This window comes from Megalobrama amblycephala, linkage group LG6 (assembly GCF_018812025.1).
Source record: "Megalobrama amblycephala isolate DHTTF-2021 linkage group LG6, ASM1881202v1, whole genome shotgun sequence".
NCBI classification, from domain to species: Eukaryota; Metazoa; Chordata; class Actinopteri; order Cypriniformes; family Xenocyprididae; genus Megalobrama; species Megalobrama amblycephala.
This window is the reverse complement of record NC_063049.1, coordinates 41,897,493-41,916,459: the sequence shown is the minus strand read 5'-3', so window position 1 is coordinate 41,916,459 and position 18,967 is coordinate 41,897,493. Positions and strand designations below refer to the sequence as shown.

General features: G+C 37.9%; 1 long non-coding RNA gene across 5 annotated transcripts in view; it reads left to right on the top strand.

Annotated features, from left to right (window-relative positions):
* The first annotated feature begins 2,438 nt into the window (after positions 1 to 2,438).
* LOC125270755 overlaps positions 2,439 to 18,967 on the top strand; it is a 113,774-nt gene continuing 97,245 nt past the window's right edge. For all 5 annotated transcript variants that reach the window (XR_007185453.1, XR_007185450.1, XR_007185451.1 and 2 more), the window contains exons 1-4: positions 2,439 to 2,574; positions 4,132 to 4,186; positions 12,888 to 12,954; positions 13,102 to 13,181. This is a non-coding gene — a long non-coding RNA (uncharacterized LOC125270755). The remainder of the gene's footprint in view (positions 2,575 to 4,131; positions 4,187 to 12,887; positions 12,955 to 13,101; positions 13,182 to 18,967) is intronic.

The window sequence follows — 18,967 nt, the reverse complement described above, 5'->3', positions numbered from 1 at the left end:
CGGCGCCGGCGACTGTGTCATAATAAAAGTCCCGCTGCTCGTGAGGCGTGTGTTGATCAATCGCTCCAGCTCCTCGTTCAGCTCCACAACACTCGCTCCTGCTCTGCTTCATACTACAGTAACGCTAATAATCACATCCATGAACATGATTTCTTCCTGAGTCCTATCCCGGTTGTTTTAACCGGCTGTGAAGTGAAGACCACATGTCCCAAGATTCTGCGCTCAAACTTGGCGTCATCAAGCTATGCCTTTGTTTTGAATTTTGCCTTTGTTTTGCCTCTAGCGGACAAAATATTACATATTGCACCTTTAAGTAGGTTGGTATAATCTATCTACCTATTTATATGGTATATATTCTACATTGTATAGAATCACATCATCTAAAATAAATTTGACAACTGATTCATTTGGCAGATGCTTTTATCCAAAGTGACGTACATTGCATTCAGCAACAATTAAACAAAGTTGTGCTCTTTATGAAATGGCAAAAATGTAAAAGGTAACACAAACTATTGTTTTCACTGACAGATACTAATATATTGTATAAAATCAATTAAAATGCATTTGACAATTTGTCACGACCTGGCATTTATTAACTAAAAAACATGCAAAAGCACTTCTAAAACAAAAACAAAACAAGAATTTGTGTAATTCGACTTTTGACTCAAACCTTAAAATGATCTTGTGACAACTAGCCCCGGTCTCCCCTATACAGTTATGCTTACTCAAAAAGATTAATGTTGCACACAGCGGAATGACAGCAGATGAGCAGGTGTCAGTAATGATGCTGTCCATGTGCTCATTTGTGTCTCTCCGCGAGTGTTTGTCTCCACACAGCTTGATGAGAGACAACAGGTCTCCTCAGCTCTATTGTTATCAGCCTTTGTCTTGTCATTGAGACAATCAACAGTAGAGGGCAGCTTGAATACACAAAAACATACTTCTATCACTTACACACACACACACACACACAAAGCTTTGTTCATGTCTGCTGTTCTCACAAACAGCAACGTTCCTGGTAGTACATTCATGATGGAGACAATAATATTCTCCTTATAAACATGAAACTTATTTTTTTCTTGTTCTAATCTTTTAGACTTCCTTGGCTAAAGCAAGTTTTTCAATTTTATTATGTGCAATCCACTTAAATGTGTAAAACTTTCCATTCTGTTAGTCCTTCAACAAAACAAAAGCCAATTCCCCATTGACATCATCAGGAAGTGACATAATTTCGGTGAGGGAGTATAAGCAATGGATTTGATTAATTCTGTGGTGTCTGTTGGTTTGTGTCACTCTAAAACAATACATTTTTACTCATAGAATGTTTGTTTTACTGCCTGATCAATTTGCTTAATTAAAATTGGCTCATTTCAAGCAAATTGAGCAAGCAGCGAAACAAGCACTTTTTGAGTGAGGATGGATAGTTTACTTAATCCATCTGTTTTGGGACTACATGGAAAATTTTTGTTTGCATGATTTCTAGTTCCCAGCATGCTTTATATGGGACTGGATTAGGAGAGTAAATATTGAAATTAAATGTTTTGAAGATGAAAATGAGAGTTGTTAATGTTTAAGCTTGAGTTATGGGATTTAGAAGATTGTTTATGATTATAATGTTACAAAATATTTTTATTTCAAATAAATATTGTCCTTTTGAACTTTGGATACATCAAAGAATCCTGAAAAAAAATCACAGTTTCCACAAAAATATTAAGCAGCATAACTGTTGTCAACATAATAATAGACATGTTTCTTGAGCAAATCATCATGTGACATTGAAGACTGGAGTAGCTAATGATGCTTAAAATTCAGCTTTGGTCACAGGAATAAATGATTAAATATATATTAAATGTATAAATTACACAATAGAAATAGTTTTACTGTGTTTTTGATCAAATAAATGCAGCGTTAGTGAGTATATTACAACACAGTCATATTCATTTAAGTTACTGTAACTATGTCATGAACGCAATGTGTTCACAAACCGTTCTCAGCGCGTGTGCGCGTCTCCACTTCACCCCTGCTGCAGCGCTCAAGATGAATCTGCGCGTGTGTGCCCGCGCGCTCCATCACTGTCAGGCGCCTGGCGGTGGTCCTCCTTTCCCTCCGAACCGGGTACCAACTGCTGACCAGAAATATCCTTCACGAACAATCCCACGGCTTTAAATAAACAAAGCGCTCAGTGGCTTCGAAGTGCCGCCCATCCATCTTTAAGAATGAGAGTCACTTTTTCACTCTCTGTGAAAGCCGCCATTTTTAAGCTGCCCTAATCATATATTTCGCGCTCAAGAGTAAATGCGCGGGAAGATATTGTAATTTTATTGTTAAGGGCGGCAGAGCAACAAAGGAGCTCAGTAACGGACACTATTTACTGATTTGCATGCCTTTCTGGCGTGACAAAAGAACAATATAATCAAAAGAACATGTATTTTAATCAAATTGGAGATGGAGAAAATCCTGTTCTCGTTTAAGTCCCTATTATTTTGATCCACACTTTTTACATCGCTGCTATACAGACTGTATATATTTTGTCTTACAGAAATTGTGAGGAGACAGAACAGGAACACATCACAGGTATGAATCAAACAGGTTTCCTAGTTACATTACCCTGGTCATTTTAATATTTTATTATATTAGCCTAAATGTTTTTCTACTTAATGCCACTGCTAGCCAATCATAATCACGTATTTTAGAGGGATGTGTCTTAAAGGGTTAGTTCACCCAAAAATGAAAATTCTGTCATTTATTACTCACCCTCATGCCGTTCCACACCCGCAAGTTAATCTTCGGAACACAAATTAAGATATTTTTGTTGAAATCCGATGGCTCCGTGAGGCCTGCATAGGGAGCAATGACATTTCCTCTCTCAAGATCCATTAATGTACTAAAAACATATTTAAATCAGTTCATGTGAGTACAGTGGTTCAATATTAATATTATTAAGCGACGAGAATATTTTTGGTGCACCAAAAAAAACAAAATATCGACTTATATAGTGATGGCCGATTTCAAAACACTGCATCAGGAAGCTTCGGAGCACAAATTAATCAGCGTGTCGAATCAGCTGTTCGGAGCGCCAAAGTCACGTGATTTCAGCAGTTTGGCGGTTTGACACGCGATCCGAATCATGATTAGACACGCTGATTCATAACGGTCCAAAGCTTCCTGAAGCAGTGTTTTGAAATCGGTCATCACAAGTTGTTATTTTGTTTTTTTTGGCACACCAAAAATATTCTTACGGGTGTGGAATGGCATGAGGGTGAGTAATAAATGACAGAATTTTCATTTTTGGGTGAACTAACCCTTTAATTATCAGCTAGACATATTTAGTATCACATTTAAAACCATTTGAGTGTAAATGATCTTTTATTTGTTTAACTATTATGTTTTAATAACCTTTATTCAAATTAAACATTCCATATTCATTAAAGTAACATAAATATTCATAAGGCATCCATAAAATGACACTTTACACAAGTTTAGACATTGTGTAATTACATTAGCTCAAATAAATTTAAAGAAGAGCCATATATCTATCTTTCTTATCTTAAAATAGCCTATCTGCTCAATTAATTTGCTTCACTTATGAAAGACTGGTCAATTGAATTTTGACTCATTTAAAGGCCTGCGAAAAGGTAAAAGATTGCGCCTGTGTAATTTGACTGGTGTAATAATAATACAAGCTGATTTTAAAGTCTTACTGTAATAGAGACAGGATTGATTGGATAGCCCCAGCAGCCATTAGTGAGGAGGTGGTGGGGAGTGCTGAGGTAAAATGATGGAGCTCCCCCCATGCAGAGGCCCTCGCTGTGGGGTGGGATGATCCCTGTGAGGGGGTAGCAGGGCCAGCGATGCTACATCTGATGGCAGTTTGAGAAACTACAGGAGGGATCTGTGTTAATTAGGCATTTTTCAGCACACTTGGCTCAGCCTGGCTGTGATATTATTATCCGAACTTACTGGAGCATTTAATCTGAAAATTTCTTTAACAGTTAAACATGAAATCAAAACTCACCCTATTTACTTTTTTAATGCATGTTCCTGGTTTTATTGTGTATGATTCATTGTACATGTTATTCTGTGTAAAAATGTAATGACTTTCTCCTTTTCTGAAATATCTTGCTTCCCAAGACGTCACAAATTTCTCCTACTTTTCAACTTCTTACAGTCATCAGGCTCCGTTCTGGTACGTAATGCTTGTTTTTTACTATGACTAAATCATTATTTTATGTTTCTAGCATGTTATATGTTTGGGAACAGTTCTTCTAAGCCTAATTGATGGAGTGTGTAGCTTTACATTTCTTAAACAACCATGTATGAAGATGTATCATGGCCATATTCAAGGATGACAATGTCAAGATTCATCAGGCTCAAATTGTGAAAGAATGGTTGGGAGGGAGCATGAAGAATCATTTTTCACACATGAATTAGACCCTCTAAGTCCAGAAATTCATTGAAAGTCTTTGGGATGTGCTGGAGGAGACTTTACAGAGTGCTCACCTCTTGCATGGTCAATACAAGAATTTGACCAAAAATTGATGCACCTCTTGATGGAAATAAATGGTGCATCATTTTTTTGGTCAAGATCTTGTACAAGGCTCGAAATTGCGACCATTTTAGTCGCATATGCTCCGTAAATTTAATGCGTGCAACCTGAAAATATATTTGGGAGTATGTGTGCGAGTGCAAATAATCATTGAGGTGCGACCTGTTTTCATTTCTCTGCAAAACGCTCGCTAGTTACTATGTGCCTGCTGTGAGCTGATACAGTTACCGGTCCAACGTTCTATCACACAACCAATTGAACTTCATCTGTATGTTCTTAAGTTTAAAGCAGACTGATTAATATATCCGTCAATCTCTCTTTAACTGTCACGTGACCGGGAGCTAGTGCTCAAAATGTAAAGAGCTGAAGAGAGAAGATGAAAAGAACAGTTACAGCAGGGCTCCACATTAACACTTGAATGCTTAAAAAAACGATGGAGTCACCAAAACGCGAGAATGACTCTGATTTTATTACATTTAGTGTAAGTGGTGATCGAAATAATAATAATATAATTGTAACACAGTTCGTATATACGGGAAGAAGGAGGCGGGAACCGGCGAACATTCAACAAAACTTTAATTCCAAAATAAACAAAGAACAAAACGAAAGTAATGCCGACAGACCCTTGCGGACGTCTGCCGGCCATACAAACATAATAAAACGTAAAATAAAGTCCAGGCCTGGTCCTCTCTCGTCCTTCACGGTCGTCGCTCCTCCTTTTATGCTCCCGGAGCTCCTCCGTGAGAGACTCAAGGCCGGTGCGCCTCCCAGGTGATGCTCGTTATCACTTGCGTCACCGGCCTCACGCCGTTCCCTCACGGCTCTCGCCCGCCCTGGTCGCCACAATAATGTATATGTACTGACGGTAACAGTGTTGTGCAGCCTCTCGAGGAGAAATGGAAACAAATGAGCGCAGCACACAAACTCAGTTAACATACTGCGGTAAAAATTCAAAATGTGGAGTTTTTATATAACATATGATACAGTTAAGCAACATCACACGACCAAGAAGATCGCTGTCTTCCACCATCACGATTGAAAATGTGACAGTGATTTCATTCAACAGTTGAATAAACAAATAGTTAAAATTAAATCGCTTACATTTTAGATGCAATATTGACTTTTTTGTTCTGTTTCAGCAGCGAAAATAGTTCCAAACAAAGATCACAGCAGAACCATCGTGCATCTCACAGAAACACTCTGTGTTTTCATTACTGAATGAAACGGTCAGTTTGAACGAATCGTTTGAATGAATGACTCAATGACTCACTCAATAAGACGGTCACCTGCCAGCACCTACTGGCGGTTTAGTTTCATGTTTGAAAGTATCATTCTTTCCAAAATTTCTTATTTGTATATTCATTTTTTAAACAAACTCATAACATCATTTAATGCAGTTTTAATTTTTCAGTGTAAATGATTTAATTTAATTGGTAACAGCCCCATAGTGTCTTATTATTCTAGAATTTATGGATCAAATTTAGGAATTTAAAATGAAAGATGAAGCATATATTTAATAAGATAAAAAATAGCCCTTTATAAAGGTTAAAAAAATGCCCTTGGGTAAATATCACTGATATGCAGATTTAAATATGTCAAAGCTGATAGAAAACTGATGAGAATATTTCTTCAGAATAAATACACAAAAATCCTTTTTTTTCGGGCAAGTAAATGACAAGACTTAATGTCAAGCCTTAGTTGTGGTGCTCCTAAATTTTTGCTGGTGCTCCTAACTTTTTGAAGTTGGGAGCACCAGTGCTACCAAGTAAAAAAAAAAAGATAATTTTGAGCCCTGTTGTTTTGACAATGCAAAAGGGGACCTGTTATGCAAAATTCACTTTTACATAGTGTTTGAACATGAATTATGTGTTGGCAGTGTGTGTACACAGCCATCCTATAATGGTAAAAATCCACCCACTACTTTTTTATATTGTCTATAAATCATAAACAGTGTCTCAAAATGATTCCTTCGTATTATTGTGACATCACAATGTAACAAGCCCCGCCCATGACTGGTGACAAAATCTGCCTTATTAGCTTAGCTCCTCCCCTGAGTGGGCTGTACACAGTCAGCCATGTTTATCTCCTCACCAGAGCAGGGAGTGGAAACATAAGAATGTCTCAGTTACATGATAAACAATCGAAGTGCTCTGTTGTTGGCTGCATCAATGAATACAGAACACGGTTTTCCATTACACTGCACTACTTTTCCATTGCTTTTATGTAAACGTGCTAGTAAAAAGAAGTTTAAGTTGTCTTGACACCTTGCGTTTTCCACTGCCCACATCTTGTTTTTAGAAGCAAAGACCCGTTACGTGTGAATGGCCCCAAATGGTCCATCTTGTGCGTTTACATTTAAAATAATGGGAAAGCAGCACAGGGGAATGCAAAAACGTGTTCTGTAGAAACGGCCCCATATAATGTTCCTTCTGTTTTGTTGGTGGCAGAGTATCTGATGGGGAGTCGACTCCAAATGAGTCGATTCCTTGACTCTTAATAGTCTAGAGCTTCATCGCATTACTTTAATCGAAGTATTGCATTTACAAGAGATAAAGTTTTACATGTAGCTTATTTACAATAAAGTTAAGAGTTCATAATCATTAAACTAATCTTTTTTTTTAATCTGCCAACAAGAATAAACTCATTAATAAGTGTACATTATTGTATGTAATTTAGACTAGATATTATTTTTAGTGTCTTGAATTCTCCTGTCCAAGCAGCTTTTTTTGCACTATTACAAGAGATGACAATGTGCTTATCGCCCTCATCCGACCATTTAGATGAAATAGATGAATTGGTTAAAGAATTCATTGCCTTCTCTCTTGTTTATTTAACTCTGAAATAATATTTGACCAAGGCTTTTTTTCTTGTGACTTTCCCCCTTTAAAATTAGATACAAGGTAACGCATCATTTCAAGGTAATGTCATCTCTAAACTAGACTAATTTGTGTTGTTTTTATGAAAGTAGTTTTAGGCTTTGTGTCAGGAAAAAAAGAGAATAGCCTACATTTAGTGTGTAATAATGATGGCAATCTTGTATTCTTATATTGCCGACCTTGTTTTGACGTAAAGTAAATGGAGCAAATGGAGTAGATTCCGGGAGTCAATTCCGTCGTCTCCTACAGTCGGGAATCGGAGTCGACTCTGAAAAACCCTGAATCAAACACCCCTAGTATCCGAGGCACGAGCTGTAAAGGCTCTGCCCTCTTCTGGAAAGGGGGCCGGGAGCAGCAGCTCATTTGCATTTAAAGATACACACACGGAAACAGCGTGTTTTTGCTTCCACCCAAAAAGGGGTATTTTGGGCATGCTATAATGAATGATCTGTGGGGTATTTTGAGCTGAAACTTCACAGACACATTCTGGGGTCACCTTATGTTACATTTTGTAAAAACTGGCATAATAGGTCCCCTTTAATTTTCAACTTTAGAACCGAAAATCTCGCATTCTCAAAGACCGCCATTTAGAGTTGAGTCCGTTCGGAGCGGTTCAGATGACTTTCATCTTATTGCTGGAGGTGGGACGTCACAGTCACCTGTGGATGAGGAGGGACAGTGATTTAATTGCCTGTTAGTGGGATATTATGCAAAGCAGCGAGCGTCTCCTCCATGCCAAATGCCTCACGCTCGTTGGCCTTCGTCGGCTACAAAAACGTGATTTCTTTTCCTCCCCGACTCTGTCAATTTACCAGACTGACTTCCGTGCACGTTTTGTTTAATGGTTAGAGATAATGCAGCACGGGCTCCGTGATATTAAGCTAAATGAAAAGAGCATGGATTCATACCACACTGAAATTAAACTGCAATATGACAGCCATAAATCACCTTAAAAAGGAACCCACCTGGAATACCTCTTGATTAGGAGTTAAATAAAATGACCCAGAATTCTAGACCTTTAGTCAATCTCATATGAAAGTAGGCGCTCAGATCTTTTCCATCCCCCCTCCTCCTATTTCCTGCTCGAAACAGTCCTCGATCCAAATACGCACTTATTAAGTTCCCTAAGTTCAATTTGAAATGAGTTTCTAATTAACAAGTAAAGCCAAAGCTTTAAAATGTCAAATTTATTGTATTGCTATATCTCTGAAATTCAGAACTGAGGCAGAGTTCTACGGCGCCGTTGATAAGAGGCTTACACGGGCCGAATCTCAATGCTGATCACTCAGCTAACGACTTTGGTGGCCACTAGTTAAATTGGTTTCACCCTCATATTTGGGCCCTTTCTCAGAGATATCGTTTTGAATGGTGGTAAGCAGTTTAGCTCGTCTTACAGGCGGAGGCCGATGCAAATTATCTCAGTTTCGGCCTGTTTTGTTTAATGTCAAACATTACGTGTTTTATGAAAATCTACATTCAGCCCGCCCGGCACGTTATATAAGCTTAGCTTAGACACACCTATCTTCCCGTACGTTTGGTCTTTAAACCCTCACCGCATATCAAGGACACTGGAACACAGTATCTGATAATGCCATGCATTCATTACATTAATGAATCTAATATGAATAAGTGTCCCCCCATCAAGCCGCGCTCATTAGCATAGTCATTAATATTAATATCAATGCAGGTTTGTGTTAAGGTGAAGGCTGCATTCGCAAATACAAAGAACTTCCTCCCAAATGCTAAACGCAGTAATCTTTGCTGTTGCAATGTGTGGTTTACGTAATATGAATCAACAGAGGAAGGGTGACCGTGTTGGCTGTGGCTCACACATGAATATTACTCATATGCAGATCAGACTAGGGCGTGCTATGCCTCGACGGCTCGTTTGAAGCCAGCCAGAAGGAGGGGTGGGAACCCTTTGACTCCGTCCGCAGGAGAATGAGCAACTGAGACCATTCGCTCTCTCTGACACTTGGGTTATTATACATACAATAATGAAAGAAATGAGGAGTGCACTTTCAGCTTTGAGTGTGTGTTATTTGAATATGTGTCAACATTTCATTGATCAGGAGCTTAATTGAGTTTTTAATTATGTTTCATTTAAGTATATAATTTGTCTGAAATGTGTGCATTCAAAACAGTACTGTTTTTACTACAGGATGCATTGATAAAATGCAGTGATTGAAGGCAATGGTAAAATGCATAAATGTGTTTTAAAATAAGTGTTTCTCCTAAAATTCCACACGAGAAAAGTGAGACAGTTGTTGTCAGACAGTAAGAGTATAAATAGCATTGGTCAAATAATGCAATGTTTTGGTCTTGAAATTAAGTATTGAGAAATGTTGAAATTTTCATGCTGAGATTTGAGTCTCCATATTCTCTCTTATTGTTGTTATATATAACAATATATCTTGACTTGCAATGCATGTCACTTTGGATAAAAGTGTCATGCATAAATTAAAGTGTTACTCCCAAGGTGAAATAAAAATAGACATTAAATGAGTGTTGTTGTCAAACAGTAAGACTGTGAATGGCAACTCTGGTCTTTATCTCTGCAGTCTCCATTTTGTCTCTCATTATATGCTCGATTATGGCAAAAATCACAATCACGATTATTTTACTCAATATTGAAATCATGATTATTTAACATGATTATAGGTGGGTGATATGATCAAAGTCTTATTTCATGATATGACTAATTTTAAATGTCAGTGAAATTTCAGCAAAATACTTCAGCAAAAACTAATTCTAGGTTAATTAATGTAAGTAAAATCCTCAAAACAGTTACAGAGGACAAGTAATCAGTCAGTAATACAAACTAAATTACAAACATAACCGACAAAAAATACAACAGAACAAAAACAAATTAAATAAATACTGCTTTAGGTTTTTCAAGAAGATGTACTAACAATGGTATTCAGATAAGTAATAGCCTACAATAGAAAATTAATAAAGTAATCAAATGTAAAATAACACTGCTGTATACATTAAATACAGACTAATCCTTATTAAAGCTACAGTTTATTCATTCAGGAGCAGTGAGTGATTTTATCTTTGTCTTTTGTTGTTTGATTAACAATAATGACTGCAGCAGGTTTATTAGGCTGCTGCACTTTAAAATGCACGGATCCAATATACTGTTACACACACGCCCTTTCTCAGTGTTTACATTCACTTAAGACATAACCGACTGTGTTTATGAGGATCGTTACCAAAACGACATTTTGACATATTTGTGTGTAGGCTATTTGACCGTTTAGGCGCGTATCTGTAGCCGACACCCTATACTTTGCTTATGGGCATTCTGCCCCATCTCAAAGTCAGAGCGCGCGCATAGGAGGCCGCACAGGGAACTGTAGCCTATCTCTTTGGTAGCTTAATACGCTTTCAGCCTTACCTGTGAGAGTGAACTTTGAGTGAGAACCACCTCATGAGTGTTTGCATGTGTATGGTAAGCACAAGTGTGTGTGTGTGTATGTGTGTGTGTGTGTGTGGTCCTGGTATTCCCTGAATAATGGGACAAAATGTCCCCATAAAGATGGCAGTATCCAAAATCCTTTTCCTTGTGGGGACATTTTTGATTTATAAATCATGCAGAAGGATGTTTATTGAAAATGTAAAAATGCAGAAAGTTTTCTGTGATAGGTTTAGGGTTAGGGGATGGAATGTACAGTTTGTACAGTATAAAAATTATTATGTCTATGGAATGTCCCCATAAAACATGAAAACCCAACGTGTGTGTGTGTGTGTGTGTGTGTGTGTGTGTGTGTGTGTGTGTAATGCATGTTCACGTGATGCTCTGGTTCTGCAGCTGTCAGGTGACATTTAAAAGTCCTTTCATAGCCTCCATTATATAGCCCAGCTTCTCCATCATAACATCTTAAAATCATTTAACAGACATACCGTTTAGTTAAAGCATTAAACTCACACACTGTCAGAGCAGCTGTAGTGAATTCATTTGAGCAATCAATATGAGTTAACCCTCATGTTCTGTAGGGGGTCCGACAGACACAGAGGCCCTTTTAATATCTCTGAAACACATTTAACATCAAAGAATCTAGTTGATACTTCATGACTTTTCTTAATCTTATGAGAACTGATAATAAACAAACTTTCAATGTGATGACATGCTGTTTGAATTTATTGTATTTTTCTACAATGTTTTTGAGCCCAAACAGAACAATGTTAGTCTATCTTAAACAAGGTCATCTGAAAAGTGTACAATTGTTAACAACAGAGGGCTAAAGCTTCAATAATATCTGTTAAATGGGTATTGATTAGGTTGGAGGAACATATTAAAGAATCTGGAGGTTAATTTAGACATTGAAAGGAGAGAGGAAAAAGGCATTACATTTTGCCATTATAAACAATAATGCTTTTCAAAGTTCTCTTGAAATGTGTAATTCATATTTTCCTTTTATGCAAGACCTTTAGAGTCTTAAAGGGACAGTTTTCTTACAAAAACCCATCACTTTGCTTCAAAAGGCCTTTATTAACCCACTAGAGCCCTAGAGCTTGGAGGAGCAAGGATATTTTTAAATATATCTCAGATTGTGTTCATTTAAAAATAGATAGTCATATACACCTTGCTTGAGGGTGAGTAAATCATGGGTTAATTTTCATTTTTGGGTGAAATAACCCTTTAAAGTAGGCATAAAATGGAAGTTTCAATAGTGTTTTCTTCCCTATTGTGAAGTATATCCTAGTGAAACTGCTTCTCAAACTACAAAAAATGTAGGGCGGGGCTTTATTTTGCCCATTGGTAATTGATTGGATGGTTGTGGTTTGCTGTTGGTGGATCTCATGTAAGTGACAGGTTGCCCCGCCCTCACACCAGTAAACACATCATCAAAGAAGAGGAAGGGGAAGTTATTTTGATTTTTTGCAAGTTATTTTGATTATTTTGCAAGAGGTAGGGGAAGTTATTTTGATTAAAGATTATAAGGCACATGAATAAAAAAAAAAACAATGTATAAATCATTTATAAATAAACACTGCAATATTCCATAAAAAATAAGAATTGTCAATTTTGACTTTAATCATGGATGACTGCATCAGCATAATTGCATCAGCAACATAAAACTTTTCAAGCTTAAGACCACTGTATCAGCCAGTAAAACATAAAATGATTGAGTACGTCTTAATTAGGCATCAAGAGACTTGGCTATTTGGGTTGTGAAAATCATTCCTTCAGGTATCTGGACGTCTTTGAAGTAGATCGGACGTCATCTGATCCCCGTAGTCTATCACAGGAGGGCTGTTGGTACCATCCTGCACCGTGGCCCAAGGGTTCCTCTTTGCATGCTTTAGGTTTGGCAGCTGAAGAGATGTGCTTTCACATGCCAGCGGAGGTCACCCAGATTTTCCAAAGTGGGCGGCCTCCCTCTTTTTCCCCAGCTGTTTCCAATCAGCTGGCCTCTTCTTGGCCCATATTTTCTCACTCTCTTTCTCTCTAAACACAGGAGTTGCAACTGGGCTGCATCAACAACACCAAATACAAATATCAGCTCCAAGACATGATCGAACAATGTTAGTATTAAAATATCAGATATATTTTAAAATATTTGAGACTTTATTTAGGTATTTTTGATTAGTATATGTGATTATTTTAAGGTGAAATGTGTATTTTTTGTTCCTGAAAACAGTGATCTGTTTGTTTGTTGTCATTCTAATCAGCCCACACAGCAACAGTGACTCAACCAATGGCGTCCGTTTGGGGGTGGGACTAACGGTTTTTCAGACCAGTAGCAGAAAGGGTAAGTGTTCTGGAAACCTTTGCTTTGGTGCATTTTTGCTTCATATCCATTTTGTTTATTTTTCTAGTCAGTTTTTTAAAGGTGCCCTAGAACCAGTTTTTACAAGATGTAATATAAGTCTAAGGTGTCCCCTAAATGTGTCTGTGAAGTTTCAGCTCAAAATACCCCATAGATTTTTTTAAATTAATTTTTTTAACTGCCTATTTTGGGGCATCATTAACTATGCATCGATTCAATGCTCCTTTAAATCGCACGCTCCCTGCCCCCCGAGCTCTCGACTATAATACAGTGCATTTACAAAGTTCACACAGCTAATATAACCCTCAAATGGATCTTTACAAGATGTTCGTCATGCATGCTGCATGCATGCGTCAGATCACATGTGAGTATAGTATTTATTTGGATGTTTACATTTGATTGTGAATGAGTTTGATAGTGCTCTGTGGCTAAAGCTAACATTTCACACTGTTGGAGAGATTTATATAGAATGAAGATGTGTTTATGAATTATACAGACTGCAAGTGTTTAAAATGAAAATAGCAACGGCTCTCTTGTCCCCGTGAATACAGTAAGAAACTTTAACCACATTTAACAGTACATTAGCAACATGCTAACGAAACATTTATAAAGACAATTCACAAATATCACTAAAAATATCATGATATCATGGATCATGTCAGTTATTATTGCTTGCTTGCTTACCTAGTCTGATGATTCAGCTGTGCACAGATCCAGACGTTAATACTGGCTGCCCTTGTGTAATGCCTTGAACATGGGCTGGCATATGCAAATATTGGGGGCGTACATATTAATGATCCCGACTGTTACGTAACAGTCGGTGTTATGTTGAGATTCGCCTGTTCTTCGGAAGTCTTTTAAACAAATGAGATTTATATAAGAAGGAGGAAACAATGGAGTTTGAGACTCACTGTATGTCATTTCCATGTACTGAACTCTTGTTATTCAACTATGCCAAGGTAAATTCAATTTTTGATTTTAGGGCACCTTTAAATTATATTTCACTGAACAAAAATTGGATTTACTTTGAAGATATTCTACGCCGAAATTGCTTGTAAATTTCACGAAGAAACGGCAAGTAACGCACTGAATTAAACATGAAATTTTGACTGAAATAGTATTTCCTTGTAAAACATACTCCAATAATCTTTGTTTCAATTCAAATTCATTTCGAACTTCGATATTTTTTTTTAAGTGTATACCAAAATATGAGCAAAAAAATATATATACTTATTCTGGAAACTCTCAGAAGACGACTATCGAAAAGAGTGATCTGCTTCAACAATTGTGACATTTCAATCTTGTAATTTAGCACCGTATTCCAGTCCAAATACGAAATGGTATCATTTTAACATAATAGTCTGGAGTCCTCTGGGTAATTTTCCAGTTCCACCCCCCCACGACGCGCATTCATAAAGACGTATATTAAATGTGACGGTTGGCAATATTCACTAAAGAACAGTTGTACCTCAAGGATCAGAAATGATTCATCACAACGGCGAAAAAAGCGAGAGACGAGGCGTGCTAAAACCGTCCAATGCAAATTAGTCCGATTTACAATCGTGTATTCTTCTGCAGACCATTGCTAAATTGTCAGGCTAGCTAGTCACAGATATTAAAATAAATTATGTCTAATTTGAATTTTAGTCACGGTACATTAACTAATAGAAAGTTATTAACATTTCAAGAGAGGAGGAAAAAAAAGCTTTTGCCTGCAAAATTAACAGTGGCTGGGCCTGACCTGTGCCGTGCACAGTTTGATCACTGTAATGACAGCCTAATGGCATATTTACATTTAAATCTCTGTAGCTAATATGGGATTCAGAATGGGACGCTAAGTCAAGGATTATTTGGTGTGGCCTGCTGGCCCCTCCGAGAGAATTTCTTCACTTCAATCCTTGGCAGAAACTTCTTATTTCATGACTATTTATACCAGAAGCCTCTGCGGTCTTGCCAACCCCTCCCATGTCCTAATGTGCTCTTTGGTGCGTATCTTTTATCTGCACTCCTCTCTTCTCTCTTCCTCAGTCTTTAAAGGCAATTATCATCGCCCCGCTCCTCTGCCGCGTGCTTCCAGAGCCTCGTTAGATGAATGAAATTGCACACGGAGAGTGACGGCTGTTCGTTCGTAGCCCTCTGTCGCCCCCGTCCTCCAAATCCTCGAGCCCTGAGAACAGCACAGGAGAGTTTTCTTGCATTTTAAACGCTCCCGTTTCTGTTTCTTTCTCTGCCCCCTCCGTTCGCCATCTCTCCATGTTATTTTGAGCGTCGTCATGCAGCTGCACAGACGATTTGATTTCTCAGCTGAGGATTTTAAGGTGCTGCGATACAAAAAAAAAGCCTGTGATCTATATGATCGGCAAAATACTTAAACAACTGAGGCTTGTCAAAACAGCCTGATGTGTTGGCAGGTTTAACACGACCTGTACGTTTAAATGCAAAGACAACCAGATAGATGTGAGGCATTCAAAGAGTCGACAGAATTTCCTTGAAATTTTTTAAGATACATGATAAAATGAGAGAGGTCAATTGGTAAAAAGGAGGTTATCGTACAAACTGGAGTGAGAAATGATGTGAAAAACTGACTGGCATAAAAAAAAAATTATATTTTTTCCTGTCAAAACTTTAAGTGTTTGAAATCTTCCTCACCATGGTTAAAGATTAGATCCATCAACATCCTCTCATGCCACAAAACCTGATCAAAAAAAGCACTCCTTAAGCTTAACGGTTTGACCTAAAAAAGCGAATTGATATTTGAATGTTGAATCGAGACAAGATGATGTGTAGTAAAAGCCGAACCGTCTAGCCTAAACACTTAAAAGCCTGGTCTATCTACAGAATATCTGGCCGATTCATCTTGTTTTCCCAACATGCTCTTTGCGGGAGGCATTTTAAAATACATCTATTACAGGGAGCTGCGCCTCCGGCTGATGCTATCAAACTCTGACATTCTGCAGGTGGGGGGATGTGACGACGTGTATTTAAAAATGCAAAATGACATCTAGTGTTTGCGTGCTAGTGTGTTCCTCGGACCCCAAGTGTAGCCGGCCATCTGTTGATCTGGTCACATGAGCTGAGATCTGGCAGGACTCGAAGAAGAGCCTCTGTACACATTCTCACGTTCTGAGAGGGGAGGAGAAAAGAGGAGACAAAATGAGCAATGAGAAGAGAAACGAGGAGAAAAGAGCAGAGAAGAAGAGAAATTAGGACAGAATAGGAGAAATAAGGAGAAAGGAGCATCAAAGAGGTGAAAAGGAGTGTAGAAATGAGGAGAAAAAAGGAGAAATTGAAAATACAGAGGAGAAATTGGGTGAGGGAAAGGGATAAATTAGGAGAACAAATGAGAAATGGGGGGGGTAAAAGACAATAAGAGAAGGTAGGAAAGAAGAATAGAAAAAAATAGGAGAAGTAGGGAGAAAAGAGCATCAACAAGGTGAAAGGGAGCTGAGAAATTAGGAGAAAAAAAGAAATTGGGGGGGGGAAGCAGAAAAGACAAAGGGAAAAATTAGGAGAGGAGAAAACAGAAATGGGGAGAAAAGAGCTGAGGAGAAGTGAAATGAGCAGAGAAAAAAGAAATCAGAGGATAACAGGAGAAATAAGGAGAAAAGATAATCAAATAGGTGAAAGGAAGTGGAGAAATGATGATAAAAAAATGAGAAATTGGAAAAAAAGAGGTGAAAAGACAATAAGAGGAGGTAGGAAAGGGGAATAGAAGAGGAATGAGGACAAAGCAGCGGAGAAGAGGATAAATGAGGACAGAATAGGAGAAATAAGGAGAAAATAGAACATTGGGAAAAAAGGAGAAAAGAGGAAGGGGAAGAAAAGAGAAATGAGCAGAGAAAAAAGAAATCAAAGGATAACAGAGAAAAAAGGAAGAAAAGAGCATCAAATAGGTGAAAGGAAGGGGAGAAATGAGGAGAAAAGGGGAGAAATTGGAACAAAGGAGAAAAGACAAGAGAAACTGGGAGAGGGAAAGAGAAGAGAAATGTGGAGAAAAGAGCTGAGAGGAAGAGAAATTAGGGAGAAAATTGCATCAAAGGTGAAAATGAGAAGAAAAATGAGGAGAACAAATGAGAAATTAGGGAAAAAAGTGAGAAGACAAGAGAAGTTAAGAAAGGGGAATGGAAGAAGAATGAGGACAAAACAGCAGAGAAGAGTATAAATGACAGAATAGGAGACATAAGCATGACAGAGGGAGTGTAGAAATGAAGAGAAAAAAGAGGAGAGAATATGAGAAATAGGGAGAAAATAAATAAAATTTGGCCAGGAAAGGGGAAGAAAAGAGAATAAATCAGAGGATAACAGGAGAAATGACAAAAGAGCATCATCAAAGAGGTGAAAGGAAGTTGAGAAATTAGGGTAAAAAGGAGAAATTGGAGAAAAACTTAGGAAAAAATACAAGAGGAGAAATTGGGAGAAGGAAAGAGAATAGAAATGTTGAGAAAAGAGCCAAGAGGAAGAGAAATGAGGAGAGAATAGGAGAAATAAGGAGAAAAGATAATCAAATAGGTGAAAGGAAGTGGAGAAATGATGAGAAAAAATTAGAAATTGGAAAAAAAGAGGTGAAAAGACAATAAGAGGAGGTAGGAAAGGGGATTAGAAGAGGAATGAGGACAAAGCAGCGGAGAAGAGGATAAATGAGGACAGAATTGGAGAAATAAGGAGAAAATAGAACATTGGGAAAAGAGGAGACAAACGAGAAGAAAAATGAGGAGAACAAATGAGAAATTAGGGAAAAAAGTGAAAAGACAAGAGAAGTTAAGAAAGGGGAATAGAAGAAGAATGAGGACAAAACAGCAGAGAAGAGTATGAATGACAGAATAGGAGACATAAGCACGACAGAGGGGGTGTAGAAATGAAGAGAGAAAAGAGGAGAGAATATGAGAAATAGGGAGAAAATAAATAAAATTTGGCCAGGAAAGGGGAAGAGATGAGAAATGAGCAGAGAAAAAATAAATCAGAGGATAACAGGAGAAATGAGGTGAAAGGAAGTTAAGGGAAAAAGGAGAAATTGGAGAAAAACTTAGGAAAAAATACAAGAGGAGAAATTGGGAGAAGGAAAGAGAATAGAAATGTTGAGAAAAGAGCCAAGAGGAAGAGAAATGGAGAAATAAGGAGAAAATTGCATCAAAGAGGTAAAAGGGAGAAGAGATGAGAAATGAGAACAAATGAGAAATTGGGGAAAAAGAAAAGGGGAACAGTCAAGGAATGAGGATAAAACAGCAAAGAATGAGGACAGAGTAGGAGAAATGAGGAGAAAATAGCATGACAGAGGTGAAAGGGAGTGTAGAAATGCGGAGAAAAGAGAGAAGAGAATAGGGAGAAAAGAGCATCAATGTGAAAGGGAGTAGAGAAAAAAAATAGAAATTAAGAAATAAGAGGAGAAAAGAAGAGGAGAACTAAGGAGAGGGGAAGAGAAACGAGGAAAGAACACGAGACGAGAAGAGATGAGAAGGAAGTGTCATAGGGACTCCATGCGGAAAAGCAATATGGCCGAGGAGTCTCCACAGCGGTGAGACAATGTCACATTACTGATTAAAGCTCTTCAGAAAACACTAAAAATTAATATCATAAGCACACACAGAGTGGCCATTAGGGTGCTGTAATGTGACTCAGGAGGGACATGATGGATGTCCAGTGGCTCGAGGGCCTTATTTGCACACAGGCTGTTATTAGGCCAGCGCTGGAGGCAGAGGAATGGAAAGATGGCTTTTTATTAGTGTAACGTCCACAGAGGTGGACTCAACCCATCACTGACGGCACCGCGC